This window comes from Nothobranchius furzeri, chromosome 10, assembly GCF_043380555.1.
Source record: "Nothobranchius furzeri strain GRZ-AD chromosome 10, NfurGRZ-RIMD1, whole genome shotgun sequence".
In the NCBI taxonomy this organism is placed as follows: Eukaryota; Metazoa; Chordata; class Actinopteri; order Cyprinodontiformes; family Nothobranchiidae; genus Nothobranchius; species Nothobranchius furzeri.
Genome location: NC_091750.1, coordinates 6198811 through 6221053, shown reverse-complemented (window position 1 = coordinate 6221053; position 22243 = coordinate 6198811). Strand labels below are relative to the sequence as shown.

The window sequence follows — 22243 nt, the reverse complement described above, 5'->3', positions numbered from 1 at the left end:
ATGCAAAACTCTGTAGCTGACGATCCTGATATTGTATTCGTGAACAACGTTCTGTTAGAAAATTCAGGATGTTTTCAGGGTAATATTTAAATTCAGGCGATAGACCGTAAGAGTCAAAAAATGTCCCGAGGCCATTTTGTTCCACAGCTAGCGCCAACCAGTGTTCACCGGGTAAATGGACAGGATGAGTGTTTACCACAAAGTAGGCCGGTAGTCGAATGTTTTTTGGGACGGTAGACAGCTGATCAGACGCGTACACGCCACCAAAATAATCTCCCAGCAGGTTCGATAATATGCCGTCCAATTCGTGATTATCCATTAATAATAATCCACCAATACCTCTCTCTTTGAGTTTATCTCCAGAATGGAGTCGTAACACGCATACACAATGAGTGTAGCCGTGGCTCTCAGAGGTTCTCCAAAGCGCATCTCCATCCTCAGGTTGCCGGTGGAAACGGTTGAAAGCGCCTCCGAGTCATCCGCTGTGTTCAGATTAAAGGCAAAGAGTGTATACCCCTGTTGATATTCCAACCTATTAATCGATAGAGGCAAATCTTTCAATTGTCTTGAAGTGGCTGTAAACAGATTATAAAATTCTCTGACCGATGTTCCCTGGTAAAAAGTAGGTTGGAAGGCTTTCGATGGAATCTGTTTTCCGTCTCTGGACAACGCCAGATATTCCACATTCATGTGACGAAAATTAAAAGGCGAAAGATCTCGACGTCCTGTGTAAGCTTCGTGATCCACTAATCCTAAGACGATATATTTAGGAATGGCGCCGAGAAAGAGGTTCTCCAGATTACATATCCTCGAATTTTGTGGAATGGAATAAGTTTTGACGGTCACGCGTGAGAGCGGGTACATGGCGTTTGCTTTTAGTAAAGCAGACTCGTGACCCAAACGTACGGCGGGTGAAATATTAACTTTCTTCACAAAAAGCGATGCACCTAGCAGTTTCAGCTTGTAGGTGGAATCACGCGCCCCCATCAGGCAAAAAGCATCACACGCGCGTGTCAGTTTAATTCTGAGATCGACGGAATTTAAAAGAAGTCTTTCACAGAAAAATATATCAGAATGCAGGGGTCCTATCAGATCCACTTCTCTGGAGTTTTCTGTAAAAGTCGCTCGTTGATTAAGGCCTAAATTGCGTCTGTTAATTACAACGGTGGAATCGTGCGCGCCTGCGGTGTCTTTGAAGAACAATCCCGCGCTGAATTGAGAATTCAAACTCGCTTCAGAAAAGTTCAGCAGGGTTTCGATGATCGCTCTGTAGGGGTGCGTGGCGCTGGATTGTGAAATCAGACGATCGCCGAGAACCACGTCACATTGTGAGAAAATCGTGTTTATCGGGTAATTAATCAGACCGGTGGCAGCACCATCATCTAGCGGGCTGCCGTCATCGTTTGTAATTTTCACCCGCAAAAATAGAAGAGTGTCGTTTAAATCCAAATATTTTTCTCCATCTCCGGGGACAAAAAATTCTACAGGCCCGCCGTCCGTCAGGGCCGCTATGGGTAAAATTTCGCTGTAGATCTTATCTTCGATAGACAACTGCGTCATGGGTACGGTGAAGAGATCCAGTTCACTCAGCGTACATTCTGACGATTTGTTGTGGAGCAGTGACATGATTAAAAAATATCAGAGCCTGTCTGACGAGACTTCTTCCTCTTTTGCTTGCGTTTTGTAACTGGAGCTTTGATGCGTCGGTCGCTTCGTGATGTAGATGTCTTTAAACGCCTGCCGGGGGGTCTTTTGCGAACACGCCTCGACAGAACCATGAGGCCTGACCCCTCTTGGGCATTAGGGTCATTGATTTTACCGACGGCTCTCGTCAACACATCTGACACGATTCCTGTAGCGGCCTTTTTGAGATGCGGTTTAGCCAAAGCAAATCCTTTTTTAACAAAAGGTGATATGAATCGAAACAGTCTTGAAAATATCGATCCAAAGCCACGTCCGTACATATAAGGAACACCGCTAAAACCTGGTAAACCATGACCGGCCTGAGTGACGTAATAATTGATAAAACGGTTGGGATCGTTTCTCTGCAGGTGATAAATCATGTCTGCAAGACGTACGAGCGTAACTGACTCTCTCACCCTGTTTCACGAGCGTTATATTATTGTATTTCTCTGATGTGCGGGCCTGAAATGAAGCCTCACCGTTGTTTTTCCGTATAAGAAGTGAATCGGCTCATTCTGATCAGATTTTATTTCGATATGAATGCTTTCTATATGATTCGTAGAAACGCTGATGTAATCCACAGGATTAAACACATGAGTGACCGTGTGACCGAAGGTCCCTTCAACTTTCACCGTACGTAATAAAGGCGCAAAGACGTCCCCGACCAACTGCTCGGTCACGACATCCGTGTAGCAGTAAAATTGATATAGACCGCCTGTTAAATCGGGTGGGTGAGGCGCCGATTTGATAGGTTCATCGATGCCTGAAGTACCTTCAGGCGTCAACCACTCACCCGCGTTGAAACCTAACAGATAGGCCAGAGGCGCTAAAAATCTAAATTCTATTTCATCACCGATCTGATATTTGAGAATGGGGTCGGGGAATCTGTGAATGAGATAGAAATCAGGATCAATCTTTCTCATAGCAGTCTCACATTCCATTCTAAGTGTTTGGATAGCTTTATAATATCCGGGAGTAATCGGAGCTCTGTTGATTTTCTTAGGTTCTTTCACTCGTCGCCATTCAACAAACGCACGATCGTTCGGTAAATTAAACCACGAGTGTACGTAATTGATTTCAGACAGTCCCACTTGCCACCTGCCATTGAGATTGATGTGACGGGCTAGATCGGTTCTGTAACTGGCAATCGTGTTATTTTTAAACACCTCGTTACTGGCGTTAGAGGGCAATGTGATATAAAAACCCTCCTCTTGTCTCAGATCCATTTTTTTATTGTATCTGTTTTTTAAACGTCGTGCAGGTCTGAGGCTTTAATCCAACTGGAAAATTTTTGAGGCCATCCAAGCCATTTAACAAACACTTGCTTCTGGCCTCTGTAAGTTCTGCGCTTTAAAATTTTTTCAACGTGGAAGGATCGTTCGGTCGATAAGTTTACTTTCTGCAATTCGGGTTCATAAAATGACCCTTCAATTTTTTCCCCATCAAAATCTTTGAGTTTATAAACCGGCGGTGCTCGATGAAGACACTGGTCTACTGTGAACAGCTCGTGCGTGAAACTCTGCTCATATTTTTTATCAAAAACACCTCTGAGTTTGGAAATTCTCACAACGTCACCCCTGTTAAACTTCATTTTCTTTGCAGGCTTCGGTGCGGTGGTCCCGTAAAGGTTGCGAAACACTTGCCATTGATTTTCCGTGTTAACTTCAAAGGGGGCCATTTTGATAGAAGTGTGGTAGCTATGATTATAACCTTTCACCAAATCTTGAATTACATCTATGTAGCGATGGGTGTTTTTGGCTGTGAAATATCTCCACATTCTACCTTTTAGAGTCCTGTTAAATCTCTCCACAACGCTGGCCTTTACGCTGCTGGCTGTGGCAAAATGCACAATTTCATGTTTCTTCATGAGGGCTTCAAATTTCTTATTAAAAAATTCTTTACCGGAATCCGTTTGCAATTTTTTAGGGACACCGCTGTCTTTCAAAACTGAAGCAAAAGCTTCTGTAACATCTTTCCCCGATTTGTTTTTCAGGGCTCGTACATAGGCTTTCTTTGAAAATACATCTATGACGGTTAATAGGTAATTAAAGCCGTCGTTTGATTTTGACAAGGCCTGCATGTCGCATAAGTCAGCTTGAAACTGTTTTAGCGGCCCTGAGACAAAAACCTTATTTCTCGGAAAATGAACTCTTGCAGGTTTGTGAAGTGTATAGGCGTCTTGTTCTGAGAGAAAATCGCGAGCCTTATCCGATGAAACTTTCTCCCCAATATCTTGTTGTAAACCGGTTCTAAACCTTTCCACACCACCGTAACTACCCTGATGTTCTGGTGTAAAATAAACCTTTTTCATTACCTCCTCCATCTCTGATGAATGGTTGGCAAAAATGATGCACATTTGTTTTCATTAGTTCTTTTTATTTCATAAATTGTACACACAATCTAATCATACTGTAAAAAACAGCAGTCATCAAATATAATCACACAGTCTAATCATACTGTAAAAAACAGCCGTCAAATATAGTGAATAAAATCACACAGTCTACAAATATAATCTAAACACTAGTCAGAACTAAAATCTAATCATACTGTCGTCAAATATAATAATAAAGTTGTAGAAGAGACCCTCCGCAGCTCGCTCACTCCATCACCACCCCGGACAGCGCGTCCAGGTCAGCTTTGGACAGGCGATCGTACACCGGAAAAATGTCTTTGTGAATGGGCATCACAGCCCTGAATCCGTGCAGCTGCGTCACAGCCATGGTGAACAGAATCTCAGTGTCCAGAGGCTGGAAGCCGTGCAGACTGAGAAAACTTTGAAGAGCCGGGATCAGTTTAGGTGTTAAAACCCTGCGAATAATGTCCGTAAAGTGAAAATCGTAAAATAATTCATTTTCAGCTACGTAAAGACATTCGTGTTGCCGTTGACTGGGGTGATCGATCTTGCATCCGTGGCAGATGGTTGGTAAGTGAGCTTTGATCGCCATGTTGACCAAGTGAAGAAGACCCATTTTCACACGGTCTACTTTGTCTTCTGAAAACACCCAGTCAGGCAGACGGTGAGGCTCCTCATCGGTGCTCTGGATGTCGAGGGGTTGCACATCCTCCTCCTCCTCATGACCTGGCGGCGGCTCAGGATTTGATGTCACCAAAGGTGGATCAGCCCCATCGACCCAGGGCCTGAATGGTACGTTCTCCGGAACCTCCATGATGGTGGGGAGTCGTGGTAGGTTATCCTCTGGAAAACACGATGGTGCCGATGCGGGCCTCGGACTGCCGTTGTATCTCGGCGGTGGTGGTGATGGTAGCGATCTGGACCTCGGACTGGTGTTGTATCTCGGTGGTGATGAATCCGTTAGTACCCAGCTCGGTGGTGGGCTCCAAAGGTCTTTAAGGGTCGTCTGATTGTAGAACCCCGTCATGCTGATGCCTAGATCGTCTGGATGAAATGGTTTCTAACTGTAAGCTCTTTATAACTAGTGCTGGGTGGGGGGCGTGGTATGATGATGCAACCTCCTCCTCCTCCTCCTCCTCCTCCTCCTCCTAAGGCAGGTCTTAGAACTCCAGCTTTTTTCGCACTGTCAGAATGTCGTTCCAACAGCGGCTGGTACGAAAAAATGAAGTAATACGATCCTCCACTTCATTTATTTTTTCACACCAGGCTTCGAAAGGTACAACCTGTAGAAGGCGGTAAATTCCGCATACAGAATGCACATTCTCCAGCACAAAAAAGAGCTCAAATCCTCTCACACGGACCGAGGCCTTGAACATCCACTCTCCATCAGCATCCTCTTCCCCCTCCCATGAAGCGCTGAATGCTGTCACAGCGTTCTGGATTTCATCCAACGTTGGAAGAGCTTGCGGCCCACTGCGATTGACAGGCGGACGAGGTCTCTCAGGATCATCTCTGTGCACCTTGCGTGGAACAGCCAGCCTGAGCACAGCCCAATCGTTGTAGGAGAGAACCGCTGGTGAGTTTGATAAATAGGATTTAAGAGGTTCGCCCTCAGCCACATCTTGGATTAAACACAGTTCCTTAGTGTCGTAGCTGAACCGGTACCCAAAACTACCGGTATAGCCGTAAGGTTCCAGCTGCCATATTTGCTCCAAGATCTCTTTACCGCCGAAAGGAGGAACCTGCACTCTGCAGATGTAAAATGTAGATTTGCGGGGGGCACCAATTCCAGCCGGCATCTGATGTATAGCGATGGATTTTTCACAAAGCATGGTTTTTGACAGCGGCGTATCCACGCTCTCTTCTTTCACTTTTTGAGTTGAAGTTGAAGCGTCGGATGTAGTAGACACTTCTTCAGCGCGGCTTGGTGCTTCATTCAGCTCCTCGTGGTTCATCATTTTTTTCTTAGAGCTCGGCTTTTCACCATTCGGACAGATCTGAGCTTTTAAAGAGTTATACACAATAGGATTACACTCAGAAGGGAGGGGGGCTGTGGGAACCGATGGGCTATCACAAAAAGAAACTTCACACGCCATTACACACATTAGCCTATGACGTGGGGATCATGGACATCTGGACACGTTCAACAATACGCCATTGATGATGCGGCGTGGGGGGTCTAGGCCATCTGGACGATCAACAATACACATGTCCATTTGATTAATGATACGGAAGGGGGGGCAAAGATTGAACAATACACCTGTCCATTTGATTAATGATAGGAAGGGGGGGCAAGGTCAAGGGTCAAATGAACAATAGGACTAAAAGGTCAAAAAGGTCCAAGAACAATAGACCTGTCAAAAAGTTTGACGAAAGGTGTCTTATAATTCTCTCTTCCATTTGTGTGAAAACAAGGTCCAATCAGGCTGAAACGTTACAAGAAGGTAGAATCTATTGAGTTGTAAGTTATCTGAACGTTTCATGATGATCGCACATTCCTAAGGGGGTCAAACCATGTCCCAAAGCTCACCGGATCTGGTGTCACTTTAAAGAAGTAGTCAAGTTACACATTTGTGGGCTTATAACTTGGCTTCTGAATGTCCTAGAGAGATCAGGTTTGTTTTAGTGTACTCCAATCAACAGCCCCTACAACCACAAAAAGGAATGGAGTCATTAGCACTTATGGTTTTTACATGGCACCCAGAATTATGTAGCATGAAGCACAATTTCACATCATTCTGGGTTCATTTGTGTGAAAACAAGGTCCAATCAGGCTGAAACGTTACAGGAAGGTAGAATCTATTGAGTTGTAAGTGATCTGAACGTTTCATGATGATAGCACTTTCCTAAGGGGGTCAAACCATGTCCCAAAGGTCACCGGATCTGGTGTCAATTTAAAGTGCATGTCAAGTGTGCCTCAGAGTCTTACCCCCACCCACGTATCAATTTTAAAAAATGCAACATTAGTAGGCGTTGCCTGGAGGACCGAGAGGGCGGAGCCGCGGCAGTGACGAAGACGATGGCTAACTAGACGAAGCTAGCTCCCTTCACTCTGAGCAGTTATTAGAAGTGGAGGACGTTTCTCCCCCTCCTTACACAGACACTCGAGAAGAAAGGGACCAAGTCTATTTGGAGGAGACAAGCGGACCTGAGTCTTATTGTTTTGAGCTTGTGAGTTGCCTGAAACTCCCAGAACCGACCCAACAGAATCACCTCTGAAAGGTAAGTAGCCGTTAGCCATAGCATTGGATTAGCTGCAGGGTTTGTCTCCACGGCCCTAAAAAGCTAGTATTCAGCATGTTTTAGAGGTTTATCTGCTTCAGCACACCTGGTTTTAATCAGCAACAAATAGCTGAGCTGCTTAACAGCTAATCTAACCTGTTAAAGCAGGAAAATCCACTGAAACATGCTGGATAGCAGCTCTCCGGTAGCTCTGGGCTCAAGTTACAGTCTGCTGCATAAAGTTATGAAAATGCCCCATGAGAAAATTATTCTGTAATGTGTTCAGCCCACTAAAACTGCCCTGATTTCTTTATTTATTTACTAATAACAGCTGCTCTCTCGGTTCTAGGTCCTCTGGAGTCTGCAGCTGGTCTCTGCTGGTGTCCTCAGGATCAGGAACTTCCAGAAGAATGTGCCTTTCTCTTTCCCCCTTATTTGTTATATTAATTAAATAAATCTCAATTTATATATTTCCTGTTTTTGTTCATGTCCATAAATACTTAAACATGCTTGAAATTAAAACGAGCTTTTAACAGTGAGGTGCTAGTTTAATTAATCACAATAGCTAGTTAAACATGCAACAAAAATGTGATATTCAATGTTATTTATAAATATCCATTAAAATATCAAAACTGGAATCTAAATGAGATATTTGGCAGCACAAAAAACTTGTCAAACACAATATTTATTATAATAATTGTAGGCAGACAGGAGACAGAGCTGATGGAGGTTCTCAGTCATCGAAGGATGGCTGAAGGCTTTCCAGGAAACAGGAGATGTGGTGTTGTCTCTTCTCTCTCTATTCTGCAGGATGAGCTGATAGGTTACAGGTGTGTGAGGACATCCTCATGCTGTCATAACCAGATGACAGGAGTTATCAGGTGATCAGCCAGGCTAATGAGATGCAGAAAGAAAACAAATTCAGGACAGTGTACAATATGTGGTGTTGCTCACCTTATGTGCTCTTATAGAATATTAATGTGTGCATGCCTCATGGTGTAGAGTCCATATTTTGCTGAGTGTCCTGCAATAATGCAGGTTATTAGTTAATTTACTTTTGATAGCAAAAACAAAATATTTAATGTAAAAGTTATTTTCCAGGTGAATCAGCTCACTCGTCACCACCAAGTGTCACAGGGCCAGAATCAGTAGCCTCCTTCATGATGTCATGAATTAATCACATACTTATTTAATTGTTAATATCTTAAAAATTCTGAAATGTTTTAATTTTTTTTTTACCTTGAACAGTTCACTGAGCTTGCACTGTCACTGAGGTGGAAGCTGGAATCAACAGCAGACACCTTACATCTTGGTCTTTTCAGGGGGTCTGGACGCTCTGGGACTTTCTGGAAGATGAATTTTCATCATGGTCCCTGTGGGTCACCAGACACACTGCGGCTGTGAGCTCCATTCTGGCTGGCTTTGTTAAAACAAAGAAGCAGCACATTTATAAATGTTTAAAAGAGCATAAAATCACGTGTAAAAATAATCTGTAAAACAAATTAAAACTAGAAGGTGATAATAAAATGTTTACATAGAAGATTATTAAAAATAATTCACCTTTGCTACGCCGGTAAGGCTTCACATCAGCCTGGACAAGAGCATTCTTGCAGCTAAATCAGTCTGACAGCCAGTGTCTTGGGTAGATTTAGCCTGAAAAAAAAAATAGAAGCACATTGTTGTTGGGAGTTTATAAAGTCAGATAATATACAAAATAATCTCCTATATAGGCGCTTTATAACATTCCTAGTGTGTGATCGTTGTTATAACGTAAAAGTCAGTCACATATGATGTGGAGAGCCTGAAATGTGACCTCCTGAACAGAATTCCTCACAGAACCGGGTCACAAGCTGGATTTCACGCTGTAATGCTGTCTGTCAAGTGCTGCGTCAGTTAGAGCCACTGTTGCAGAATTGCCGACTGACTAGCTAAAGGAAGTGAACCACGTCTCTCAGAATTTGCATTTAGGTAGGGAATTGTCTATAGAAGATGTTAAAACGTTTATTTAGCTGACTCACCTCAGACTGGAGCCCGCCGTGGTGGGGGAGCAGAGTCGGTGGGCTGCATCTAAATCGCGGAAGAGCCACGGTGGGCAGCCTCCCTCTTCAAACGGAGACGTGCAGAATCGCGGGTAAAATGCCCACAGAGTCACCGCAAGCATACTACACTACACCTACTCACCAATACTAAGACGATATGGAGCACTAAACCCGAAATACTTTCCCAATTACACTAACAGCCAAACACTAACTAAACTACAATATCCAACAGCCAAGCTAACACTAAATAAGTATTTATAACACTAAAAGATATGCTAAGACTAGGATATGCTAATGCTATATGCTAATGCTGAACTACCGCTAACCTCCTACACTAGCTTGCAAATCCAACTCCCACTCGCCACAGGGCGTGGCCGAGACTCTCGTTGCTTTTATAACTTTGGCACGGAGCTGCTACGTAGTACTCTACTGGTTTACGTAGTATCTTACTCTTTAGCCATTGGCTAAAATTTATTCAAAATGACTCAAATTCTATGTTTTCAGCTGAAGGTGGCGCATTACTGTGGTTTTTAGACAGAATTTTTAATTTTTAAAGAAAATGCACCAAAATGCTAAAATAAAGAATGCACACATTTAAAACACTATTAGACACTCATTTATACAGTTCATCAGCAAAAAAAAGTTAATTTAGACGTTACTTGCTCTTTAAAGAAGTGGTCCAGTTACACTTTTGTGGGCTTATAACTTGGCTTCTGAATGTCCTAGAGAGATCAGGTTTGTTTTACTGTACTCCAGTCAACAGCCCCTACAACCACAAAAAAGAATCGAGTCATTAGCACTTATGGTTTTTAAATGGCACCCAGAATTATGTTGCACGAAGCACAATTTCACATCATTCTGGGTCCATTTGTGTGAAAACAAGGTCCAATCAGGCTGAAACGTTACAAGAAGGTAGAATCTATTGAGTTGTAAGTTATCTGAACGTTTCATGATGATCGCACATTCCTAAGGGGGTCAAACCATGTCCCAAAGCTCACCGGATCTGGTGTCACTTTAAAGAAGTAGTCAAGTTACACATTTGTGGGATTATAACTTGGCTTCTGAATGTCCTAGAGAGATCAGGTTTGTTTTAGTGTACTCCAATCAACAGCCCCTACAACCACAAAAAGGAATGGAGTCATTAGCACTTATGGTTTTTACATGGCACCCAGAATTATGTTGCATGAAGCACAATTTCACATCATTCTGGGTTCATTTGTGTGAAAACAAGGTCCAATCAGGCTGAAACGTTACAGGAAGGTAGAATCTATTGAGTTGTAAGTGATCTGAACGTTTCATGATGATAGCACTTTCCTAAGGGGGTCAAACCATGTCCCAAAGGTCACCGGATCTGGTGTCAATTTAAAGTGCATGTCAAGTGTGCCTCAGAGTCTTACCCCCACCCACGTATCAATTTTAAAAAATGCAACATTAGTAGGCGTTGCCTGGAGGACCGAGAGGGCGGAGCCGTGGCAGTGACGAAGACGATGGCTAACTAGACGAAGCTAGCTCCCTTCACTCTGAGCAGTTATTAGAAGTGGAGGACGTTTCTCCCCCTCCTTACACAGACACTCGAGAAGAAAGGGACCAAGTCTATTTGGAGGAGACAAGCGGACCTGAGTCTTATTGTTTTGAGCTTGTGAGTTGCCTGAAACTCCCAGAACCGACCCAACAGAATCACCTCTGAAAGGTAAGTAGCCGTTAGCCATAGCATTGGATTAGCTGCAGGGTTTGTCTCCACGGCCCTAAAAAGCTAGTATTCAGCATGTTTTAGAGGTTTATCTGCTTCAGCACACCTGGTTTTAATCAGCAACAAATAGCTGAGCTGCTTAACAGCTAATCTAACCTGTTAAAGCAGGAAAATCCACTGAAACATGCTGGATAGCAGCTCTCCGGTAGCTCTGGGCTCAAGTTACAGTCTGCTGCATAAAGTTATGAAAATGCCCCATGAGAAAATTATTCTGTAATGTGTTCAGCCCACTAAAACTGCCCTGATTTCTTTATTTATTTACTAATAACAGCTGCTCTCTCGGTTCTAGGTCCTCTGGTGTCTGCAGCTGGTCTCTGCTGGTGTCCTCAGGATCAGGAACTTCCAGAAGAATGTGCCTTTCTCTTTCCCCCTTATTTGTTATATTAATTAAATAAATCTCAATTTATATATTTCCTGTTTTTGTTCATGTCCATAAATACTTAAACATGCTTGAAATTAAAACGAGCTTTTAACAGTGAGGTGCTAGTTTAATTAATCACAATAGCTAGTTAAACATGCAACAAAAATGTGATATTCAATGTTATTTATAAATATCCATTAAAATATCAAAACTGGAATCTAAATGAGATATTTGGCAGCACAAAAAACTTGTCAAACACAATATTTATTATAATAATTGTAGGCAGACAGGAGACAGAGCTGATGGAGGTTCTCAGTCATCGAAGGATGGCTGAAGGCTTTCCAGGAACAGGAGATGTGGTGTTGTCTCTTCTCTCTCTATTCTGCAGGATGAGCTGATAGGTTACAGGTGTGTGAGGACATCCTCATGCTGTCATAACCAGATGACAGGAGTTATCAGGTGATCAGCCAGGCTAATGAGATGCAGAAAGAAAACAAATTCAGGACAGTGTACAATATGTGGTGTTGCTCACCTTATGTGCTCTTATAGAATATTAATGTGTGCATGCCTCATGGTGTAGAGTCCATATTTTGCTGAGTGTCCTGCAATAATGCAGGTTATTAGTTAATTTACTTTTGATAGCAAAAACAAAATATTTAATGTAAAAGTTATTTTCCAGGTGAATCAGCTCACTCGTCACCACCAAGTGTCACAGGGCCAGAATCAGTAGCCTCCTTCATGATGTCATGAATTAATCACATACTTATTTAATTGTTAATATCTTAAAAATTCTGAAATGTTTTAATTTTTTTTTTACCTTGAACAGTTCACTGAGCTTGCACTGTCACTGAGGTGGAAGCTGGAATCAACAGCAGACACCTTACATCTTGGTCTTTTCAGGGGGTCTGGACGCTCTGGGACTTTCTGGAAGATGAATTTTCATCATGGTCCCTGTGGGTCACCAGACACACTGCGGCTGTGAGCTCCATTCTGGCTGGCTTTGTTAAAACAAAGAAGCAGCACATTTATAAATGTTTAAAAGAGCATAAAATCACGTGTAAAAATAATCTGTAAAACAAATTAAAACTAGAAGGTGATAATAAAATGTTTACATAGAAGATTATTAAAAATAATTCACCTTTGCTACGCCGGTAAGGCTTCACATCAGCCTGGACAAGAGCATTCTTGCAGCTAAATCAGTCTGACAGCCAGTGTCTTGGGTAGATTTAGCCTGAAAAAAAAAATAGAAGCACATTGTTGTTGGGAGTTTATAAAGTCAGATAATATACAAAATAATCTCCTATATAGGCGCTTTATAACATTCCTAGTGTGTGATCGTTGTTATAACGTAAAAGTCAGTCACATATGATGTGGAGAGCCTGAAATGTGACCTCCTGAACAGAATTCCTCACAGAACCGGGTCACAAGCTGGATTTCACGCTGTAATGCTGTCTGTCAAGTGCTGCGTCAGTTAGAGCCACTGTTGCAGAATTGCCGACTGACTAGCTAAAGGAAGTGAACCACGTCTCTCAGAATTTGCATTTAGGTAGGGAATTGTCTATAGAAGATGTTAAAACGTTTATTTAGCTGACTCACCTCAGACTGGAGCCCGCCGTGGTGGGGGAGCAGAGTCGGTGGGCTGCATCTAAATCGCGGAAGAGCCACGGTGGGCAGCCTCCCTCTTCAAACGGAGACGTGCAGAATCGCGGGTAAAATGCCCACAGAGTCACCGCAAGCATACTACACTACACCTACTCACCAATACTAAGATGGAGCACTAAACCCGAAATACTTTCCCAATTACACTAACAGCCAAACACTAACTAAACTACAATATCCAACAGCCAAGCTAACACTAAATAAGTATTTATAACACTAAAAGATATGCTAAGACTAGGATATGCTAATGCTATATGCTAATGCTGAACTACCGCTAACCTCCTACACTCGCTTGCAAATCCAACTCCCACTCGCCACAGGGCGTGGCCGAGACTCTCGTTGCTTTTATAACTTTGGCACGGAGCTGCTACGTAGTACTCTACTGGTTTACGTAGTATCTTACTCTTTAGCCATTGGCTAAAATTTATTCAAAATGACTCAAATTCTATGTTTTCAGCTGAAGGTGGCGCATTACTGTGGTTTTTAGACAGAATTTTTAATTTTTAAAGAAAATGCACCAAAATGCTAAAATAAAGAATGCACACATTTAAAACACTATTAGACACTCATTTATACAGTTCATCAGCAAAAAAAAGTTAATTTAGACGTTACTTGCTCTTTAAAGAAGTGGTCCAGTTACACTTTTGTGGGCTTATAACTTGGCTTCTGAATGTCCTAGAGAGATCAGGTTTGTTTTACTGTACTCCAGTCAACAGCCCCTACAATCACAAAAAAGAATCGAGTCATTAGCACTTATGGTTTTTAAATGGCACCCAGAATTATGTTGCACGAAGCACAATTTCACATCATTCTGGGTCCATTTGTGTGAAAACAAGGTCCAATCAGGCTGAAACGTTACAAGAAGGTAGAATCTATTGAGTTGTAAGTTATCTGAACGTTTCATGATGATCGCACATTCCTAAGGGGGTCAAACCATGTCCCAAAGCTCACCGGATCTGGTGTCACTTTAAAGAAGTAGTCAAGTTACACATTTGTGGGCTTATAACTTGGCTTCTGAATGTCCTAGAGAGATCAGGTTTGTTTTAGTGTACTCCAATCAACAGCCCCTACAACCACAAAAAGGAATGGAGTCATTAGCACTTATGGTTTTTACATGGCACCCAGAATTATGTTGCATGAAGCACAATTTCACATCATTCTGGGTTCATTTGTGTGAAAACAAGGTCCAATCAGGCTGAAACGTTACAGGAAGGTAGAATCTATTGAGTTGTAAGTGATCTGAACGTTTCATGATGATAGCACTTTCCTAAGGGGGTCAAACCATGTCCCAAAGGTCACCGGATCTGGTGTCAATTTAAAGTGCATGTCAAGTGTGCCTCAGAGTCTTACCCCCACCCACTATCAATTTTAAAAAATGCAACATTAGTAGGCGTTGCCTGGAGGACCGAGAGGGCGGAGCCGCGGCAGTGACGAAGACGATGGCTAACTAGACGAAGCTAGCTCCCTTCACTCTGAGCAGTTATTAGAAGTGGAGGACGTTTCTCCCCCTCCTTACACAGACACTCGAGAAGAAAGGGACCAAGTCTATTTGGAGGAGACAAGCGGACCTGAGTCTTATTGTTTTGAGCTTGTGAGTTGCCTGAAACTCCCAGAACCGACCCAACAGAATCACCTCTGAAAGGTAAGTAGCCGTTAGCCATAGCATTGGATTAGCTGCAGGGTTTGTCTCCACGGCCCTAAAAAGCTAGTATTCAGCATGTTTTAGAGGTTTATCTGCTTCAGCACACCTGGTTTTAATCAGCAACAAATAGCTGAGCTGCTTAACAGCTAATCTAACCTGTTAAAGCAGGAAAATCCACTGAAACATGCTGGATAGCAGCTCTCCGGTAGCTCTGGGCTCAAGTTACAGTCTGCTGCATAAAGTTATGAAAATGCCCCATGAGAAAATTATTCTGTAATGTGTTCAGCCCACTAAAACTGCCCTGATTTCTTTATTTATTTACTAATAACAGCTGCTCTCTCGGTTCTAGGTCCTCTGGTGTCTGCAGCTGGTCTCTGCTGGTGTCCTCAGGATCAGGAACTTCCAGAAGAATGTGCCTTTCTCTTTCCCCCTTATTTGTTATATTAATTAAATAAATCTCAATTTATATATTTCCTGTTTTTGTTCATGTCCATAAATACTTAAACATGCTTGAAATTAAAACGAGCTTTTAACAGTGAGGTGCTAGTTTAATTAATCACAATAGCTAGTTAAACATGCAACAAAAATGTGATATTCAATGTTATTTATAAATATCCATTAAAATATCAAAACTGGAATCTAAATGAGATATTTGGCAGCACAAAAAACTTGTCAAATACAATATTTATTATAATAATTGTAGGCAGACAGGAGACAGAGCTGATGGAGGTTCTCAGTCATCGAAGGATGGCTGAAGGCTTTCCAGGAACAGGAGATGTGGTGTTGTCTCTTCTCTCTCTATTCTGCAGGATGAGCTGATAGGTTACAGGTGTGTGAGGACATCCTCATGCTGTCATAACCAGATGACAGGAGTTATCAGGTGATCAGCCAGGCTAATGAGATGCAGAAAGAAAACAAATTCAGGACAGTGTACAATATGTGGTGTTGCTCACCTTATGTGCTCTTATAGAATATTAATGTGTGCATGCCTCATGGTGTAGAGTCCATATTTTGCTGAGTGTCCTGCAATAATGCAGGTTATTAGTTAATTTACTTTTGATAGCAAAAACAAAATATTTAATGTAAAAGTTATTTTCCAGGTGAATCAGCTCACTCGTCACCACCAAGTGTCACAGGGCCAGAATCAGTAGCCTCCTTCATGATGTCATGAATTAATCACATACTTATTTAATTGTTAATATCTTAAAAATTCTGAAATGTTTTAATTTTTTTTTTACCTTGAACAGTTCACTGAGCTTGCACTGTCACTGAGGTGGAAGCTGGAATCAACAGCAGACACCTTACATCTTGGTCTTTTCAGGGGGTCTGGACGCTCTGGGACTTTCTGGAAGATGAATTTTCATCATGGTCCCTGTGGGTCACCAGACACACTGCGGCTGTGAGCTCCATTCTGGCTGGCTTTGTTAAAACAAAGAAGCAGCACATTTATAAATGTTTAAAAGAGCATAAAATCACGTGTAAAAATAATCTGTAAAACAAATTAAAACTAGAAGGTGATAATAAAATGTTTACATAGAAGATTATTAAAAATAATTCACCTTTGCTACGCCGGTAAGGCTTCACATCAGCCTGGACAAGAGCATTCTTGCAGCTAAATCAGTCTGACAGCCAGTGTCTTGGGTAGATTTAGCCTGAAAAAAAAAATAGAAGCACATTGTTGTTGGGAGTTTATAAAGTCAGATAATATACAAAATAATCTCCTATATAGGCGCTTTATAACATTCCTAGTGTGTGATCGTTGTTATAACGTAAAAGTCAGTCACATATGATGTGGAGAGCCTGAAATGTGACCTCCTGAACAGAATTCCTCACAGAACCGGGTCACAAGCTGGATTTCACGCTGTAATGCTGTCTGTCAAGTGCTGCGTCAGTTAGAGCCACTGTTGCAGAATTGCCGACTGACTAGCTAAAGGAAGTGAACCACGTCTCTCAGAATTTGCATTTAGGTAGGGAATTGTCTATAGAAGATGTTAAAACGTTTATTTAGCTGACTCACCTCAGACTGGAGCCCGCCGTGGTGGGGGAGCAGAGTCGGTGGGCTGCATCTAAATCGCGGAAGAGCCACGGTGGGCAGCCTCCCTCTTCAAACGGAGACGTGCAGAATCGCGGGTAAAATGCCCACAGAGTCACCGCAAGCATACTACACTACACCTACTCACCAATACTAAGACGATATGGAGCACTAAACCCGAAATACTTTCCCAATTACACTAACAGCCAAACACTAACTAAACTACAATATCCAACAGCCAAGCTAACACTAAATAAGTATTTATAACACTAAAAGATATGCTAAGACTAGGATATGCTAATGCTATATGCTAATGCTGAACTACCGCTAACCTCCTACACTCGCTTGCAAATCCAACTCCCACTCGCCACAGGGCGTGGCCGAGACTCTCGTTGCTTTTATAACTTTGGCACGGAGCTGCTACGTAGTACTCTACTGGTTTACGTAGTATCTTACTCTTTAGCCATTGGCTAAAATTTATTCAAAATGACTCAAATTCTATGTTTTCAGCTGAAGGTGGCGCATTACTGTGGTTTTTAGACAGAATTTTTAATTTTTAAAGAAAATGCACCAAAATGCTAAAATAAAGAATGCACACATTTAAAACACTATTAGACACTCATTTATACAGTTCATCAGCAAAAAAAAGTTAATTTAGACGTTACTTGCTCTTTAAAGAAGTGGTCCAGTTACACTTTTGTGGGCTTATAACTTGGCTTCTGAATGTCCTAGAGAGATCAGGTTTGTTTTACTGTACTCCAGTCAACAGCCCCTACAATCACAAAAAAGAATCGAGTCATTAGCACTTATGGTTTTTAAATGGCACCCAGAATTATGTTGCACGAAGCACAATTTCACATCATTCTGGGTCCATTTGTGTGAAAACAAGGTCCAATCAGGCTGAAACGTTACAAGAAGGTAGAATCTATTGAGTTGTAAGTTATCTGAACGTTTCATGATGATCGCACATTCCTAAGGGGGTCAAACCATGTCCCAAAGCTCACCGGATCTGGTGTCACTTTAAAGAAGTAGTCAAGTTACACATTTGTGGGCTTATAACTTGGCTTCTGAATGTCCTAGAGAGATCAGGTTTGTTTTAGTGTACTCCAATCAACAGCCCCTACAACCACAAAAAGGAATGGAGTCATTAGCACTTATGGTTTTTACATGGCACCCAGAATTATGTTGCATGAAGCACAATTTCACATCATTCTGGGTTCATTTGTGTGAAAACAAGGTCCAATCAGGCTGAAACGTTACAGGAAGGTAGAATCTATTGAGTTGTAAGTGATCTGAACGTTTCATGATGATAGCACTTTCCTAAGGGGGTCAAACCATGTCCCAAAGGTCACCGGATCTGGTGTCAATTTAAAGTGCATGTCAAGTGTGCCTCAGAGTCTTACCCCCACCCACGTATCAATTTTAAAAAATGCAACATTAGTAGGCGTTGCCTGGAGGACCGAGAGGGCGGAGCCGCGGCAGTGACGAAGACGATGGCTAACTAGACGAAGCTAGCTCCCTTCACTCTGAGCAGTTATTAGAAGTGGAGGACGTTTCTCCCCCTCCTTACACAGACACTCGAGAAGAAAGGGACCAAGTCTATTTGGAGGAGACAAGCGGACCTGAGTCTTATTGTTTTGAGCTTGTGAGTTGCCTGAAACTCCCAGAACCGACCCAACAGAATCACCTCTGAAAGGTAAGTAGCCGTTAGCCATAGCATTGGATTAGCTGCAGGGTTTGTCTCCACGGCCCTAAAAAGCTAGTATTCAGCATGTTTTAGAGGTTTATCTGCTTCAGCACACCTGGTTTTAATCAGCAACAAATAGCTGAGCTGCTTAACAGCTAATCTAACCTGTTAAAGCAGGAAAATCCACTGAAACATGCTGGATAGCAGCTCTCCGGTAGCTCTGGGCTCAAGTTACAGTCTGCTGCATAAAGTTATGAAAATGCCCCATGAGAAAATTATTCTGTAATGTGTTCAGCCCACTAAAACTGCCCTGATTTCTTTATTTATTTACTAATAACAGCTGCTCTCTCGGTTCTAGGTCCTCTGGTGTCTGCAGCTGGTCTCTGCTGGTGTCCTCAGGATCAGGAACTTCCAGAAGAATGTGCCTTTCTCTTTCCCCCTTATTTGTTATATTAATTAAATAAATCTCAATTTATATATTTCCTGTTTTTGTTCATGTCCATAAATACTTAAACATGCTTGAAATTAAAACGAGCTTTTAACAGTGAGGTGCTAGTTTAATTAATCACAATAGCTAGTTAAACATGCAACAAAAATGTGATATTCAATGTTATTTATAAATATCCATTAAAATATCAAAACTGGAATCTAAATGAGATATTTGGCAGCACAAAAAACTTGTCAAACACAATATTTATTATAATAATTGTAGGCAGACAGGAGACAGAGCTGATGGAGGTTCTCAGTCATCGAAGGATGGCTGAAGGCTTTCCAGGAACAGGAGATGTGGTGTTGTCTCTTCTCTCTCTATTCTGCAGGATGAGCTGATAGGTTACAGGTGTGTGAGGACATCCTCATGCTGTCATAACCAGATGACAGGAGTTATCAGGTGATCAGCCAGGCTAATGAGATGCAGAAAGAAAACAAATTCAGGACAGTGTACAATATGTGGTGTTGCTCACCTTATGTGCTCTTATAGAATATTAATGTGTGCATGCCTCATGGTGTAGAGTCCATATTTTGCTGAGTGTCCTGCAATAATGCAGGTTATTAGTTAATTTACTTTTGATAGCAAAAACAAAATATTTAATGTAAAAGTTATTTTCCAGGTGAATCAGCTCACTCGTCACCACCAAGTGTCACAGGGCCAGAATCAGTAGCCTCCTTCATGATGTCATGAATTAATCACATACTTATTTAATTGTTAATATCTTAAAAATTCTGAAATGTTTTAATTTTTTTTTTACCTTGAACAGTTCACTGAGCTTGCACTGTCACTGAGGTGGAAGCTGGAATCAACAGCAGACACCTTACATCTTGGTCTTTTCAGGGGGTCTGGACGCTCTGGGACTTTCTGGAAGATGAATTTTCATCATGGTCCCTGTGGGTCACCAGACACACTGCGGCTGTGAGCTCCATTCTGGCTGGCTTTGTTAAAACAAAGAAGCAGCACATTTATAAATGTTTAAAAGAGCATAAAATCACGTGTAAAAATAATCTGTAAAACAAATTAAAACTAGAAGGTGATAATAAAATGTTTACATAGAAGATTATTAAAAATAATTCACCTTTGCTACGCCGGTAAGGCTTCACATCAGCCTGGACAAGAGCATTCTTGCAGCTAAATCAGTCTGACAGCCAGTGTCTTGGGTAGATTTAGCCTGAAAAAAAAAATAGAAGCACATTGTTGTTGGGAGTTTATAAAGTCAGATAATATACAAAATAATCTCCTATATAGGCGCTTTATAACATTCCTAGTGTGTGATCGTTGTTATAACGTAAAAGTCAGTCACATATGATGTGGAGAGCCTGAAATGTGACCTCCTGAACAGAATTCCTCACAGAACCGGGTCACAAGCTGGATTTCACGCTGTAATGCTGTCTGTCAAGTGCTGCGTCAGTTAGAGCCACTGTTGCAGAATTGCCGACTGACTAGCTAAAGGAAGTGAACCACGTCTCTCAGAATTTGCATTTAGGTAGGGAATTGTCTATAGAAGATGTTAAAACGTTTATTTAGCTGACTCACCTCAGACTGGAGCCCGCCGTGGTGGGGGAGCAGAGTCGGTGGGCTGCATCTAAATCGCGGAAGAGCCACGGTGGGCAGCCTCCCTCTTCAAACGGAGACGTGCAGAATCGCGGGTAAAATGCCCACAGAGTCACCGCAAGCATACTACACTACACCTACTCACCAATACTAAGACGATATGGAGCACTAAACCCGAAATACTTTCCCAATTACACTAACAGCCAAACACTAACTAAACTACAATATCCAACAGCCAAGCTAACACTAAATAAGTATTTATAACACTAAAAGATATGCAAAGACTAGGATATGCTAATGCTATATGCTAATGCTGAACTACCGCTAACCTCCTACACTCGCTTGCAAATCCAACTCCCACTCGCCACAGGGCGTGGCCGAGACTCTCGTTGCTTTTATAACTTTGGCACGGAGCTGCTACGTAGTACTCTACTGGTTTACGTAGTATCTTACTCTTTAGCCATTGGCTAAAATTTATTCAAAATGACTCAAATTCTATGTTTTCAGCTGAAGGTGGCGCATTACTGTGGTTTTTAGACAGAATTTTTAATTTTTAAAGAAAATGCACCAAAATGCTAAAATAAAGAATGCACACATTTAAAACACTATTAGACACTCATTTATACAGTTCATCAGCAAAAAAAAGTTAATTTAGACGTTACTTGCTCTTTAAAGAAGTGGTCCAGTTACACTTTTGTGGGCTTATAACTTGGCTTCTGAATGTCCTAGAGAGATCAGGTTTGTTTTACTGTACTCCAGTCAACAGCCCCTACAACCACAAAAAAGAATCGAGTCATTAGCACTTATATTTTGTAAATGGCACCCAGAATTATGTTGCACGAAGCACAATTTCACATCATTCTGGGTCCATTTGTGTGAAAACATGGTCCAATCAGGCTGAAACGTTACAAGAAGGTAGAATCTATTGAGTTGTAAGGGATCTGAACGTTTCATGATGATCGCACATTCCTATAGGGGGTCAAACCATGTCCCAAAGGTCACCGGGCCTTGTGTCACTTTAAAGAAGTAGTCCAGTTACACCTTTGTGGTTTTATAACTTGGCTTCTGAATGTCCTAGAGAGGTCAGGGTTGTTTTAGAGTACTCCAATTAACAGCCCCTATTACCTCAAAAAGGATTGGAGTCATTAGCACTTATGGTTTTTAAATGGCACCCAGAATTATGTTGCACAAAGCACAATTTCACATCATTCTGGGTTCATTTGTGTGAAAACAAGGTCCAATCAGGCTGAAAAGTTACAGGAAGGTAGAATCTATTGAGTTGTAAGTGATCTGAACGTTTCATGGTGATAGCACTTTCCTAAGGGGGTCAAACCATGTCCCAAAGGTCACTGGATCTGGTGTCAATTTAGAGAAGTAGTCCAGTTACACATTTGTGTGCTTTTAACTTGGCTTCTGAATGTCCGAGAGAGGTCAGGTTTGTTTTAGTGTACTCCGATCAACAGCCCCTACAACCACAAAAAGGAATGGAGTCATTGGCACTTATGGTTTGTAAATGGCACCTAGAATTATGTTGCACGAAGCACAATTTCACATCATTCTGGGTCCATTTGTGTGAAAACAAGGTCCAATCAGGCTGAAACGTTACAAGAAGGTAGAATCTATTGAGTTGTAAGTGATCTGAACGTTTCATGATGATCGCACATTCCTATAGGGGGTCAAACCATGTCCCAAAGGTCACCGGGCCTGGTGTCACTTTAAAGAAGTAGTGCAGTTACACCTTTGTGGGCTTATAACTTGGCTTCTGAATATT

General features: G+C 41.9%; 1 long non-coding RNA gene across 2 annotated transcripts; it reads right to left on the bottom strand.

Moving 5' to 3' along the window:
- Positions 1-14434: 14434 nt before the first annotated feature.
- LOC139072074 (uncharacterized) lies at positions 14435-21555 on the bottom strand. Of its 2 annotated transcripts, XR_011521683.1 has the most exons (4): positions 19997-21555; positions 16269-19856; positions 15948-16128; positions 14435-15602 (listed from the first exon to the last, which is right to left on the bottom strand). It is a non-coding gene; the product is annotated as an uncharacterized lncRNA (long non-coding RNA). The 2 variants fall into 2 exon arrangements; XR_011521682.1 differs by having other exon boundaries at positions 14435-16128; positions 19997-21554.
- Positions 21556-22243: the final 688 nt, after the last annotated feature.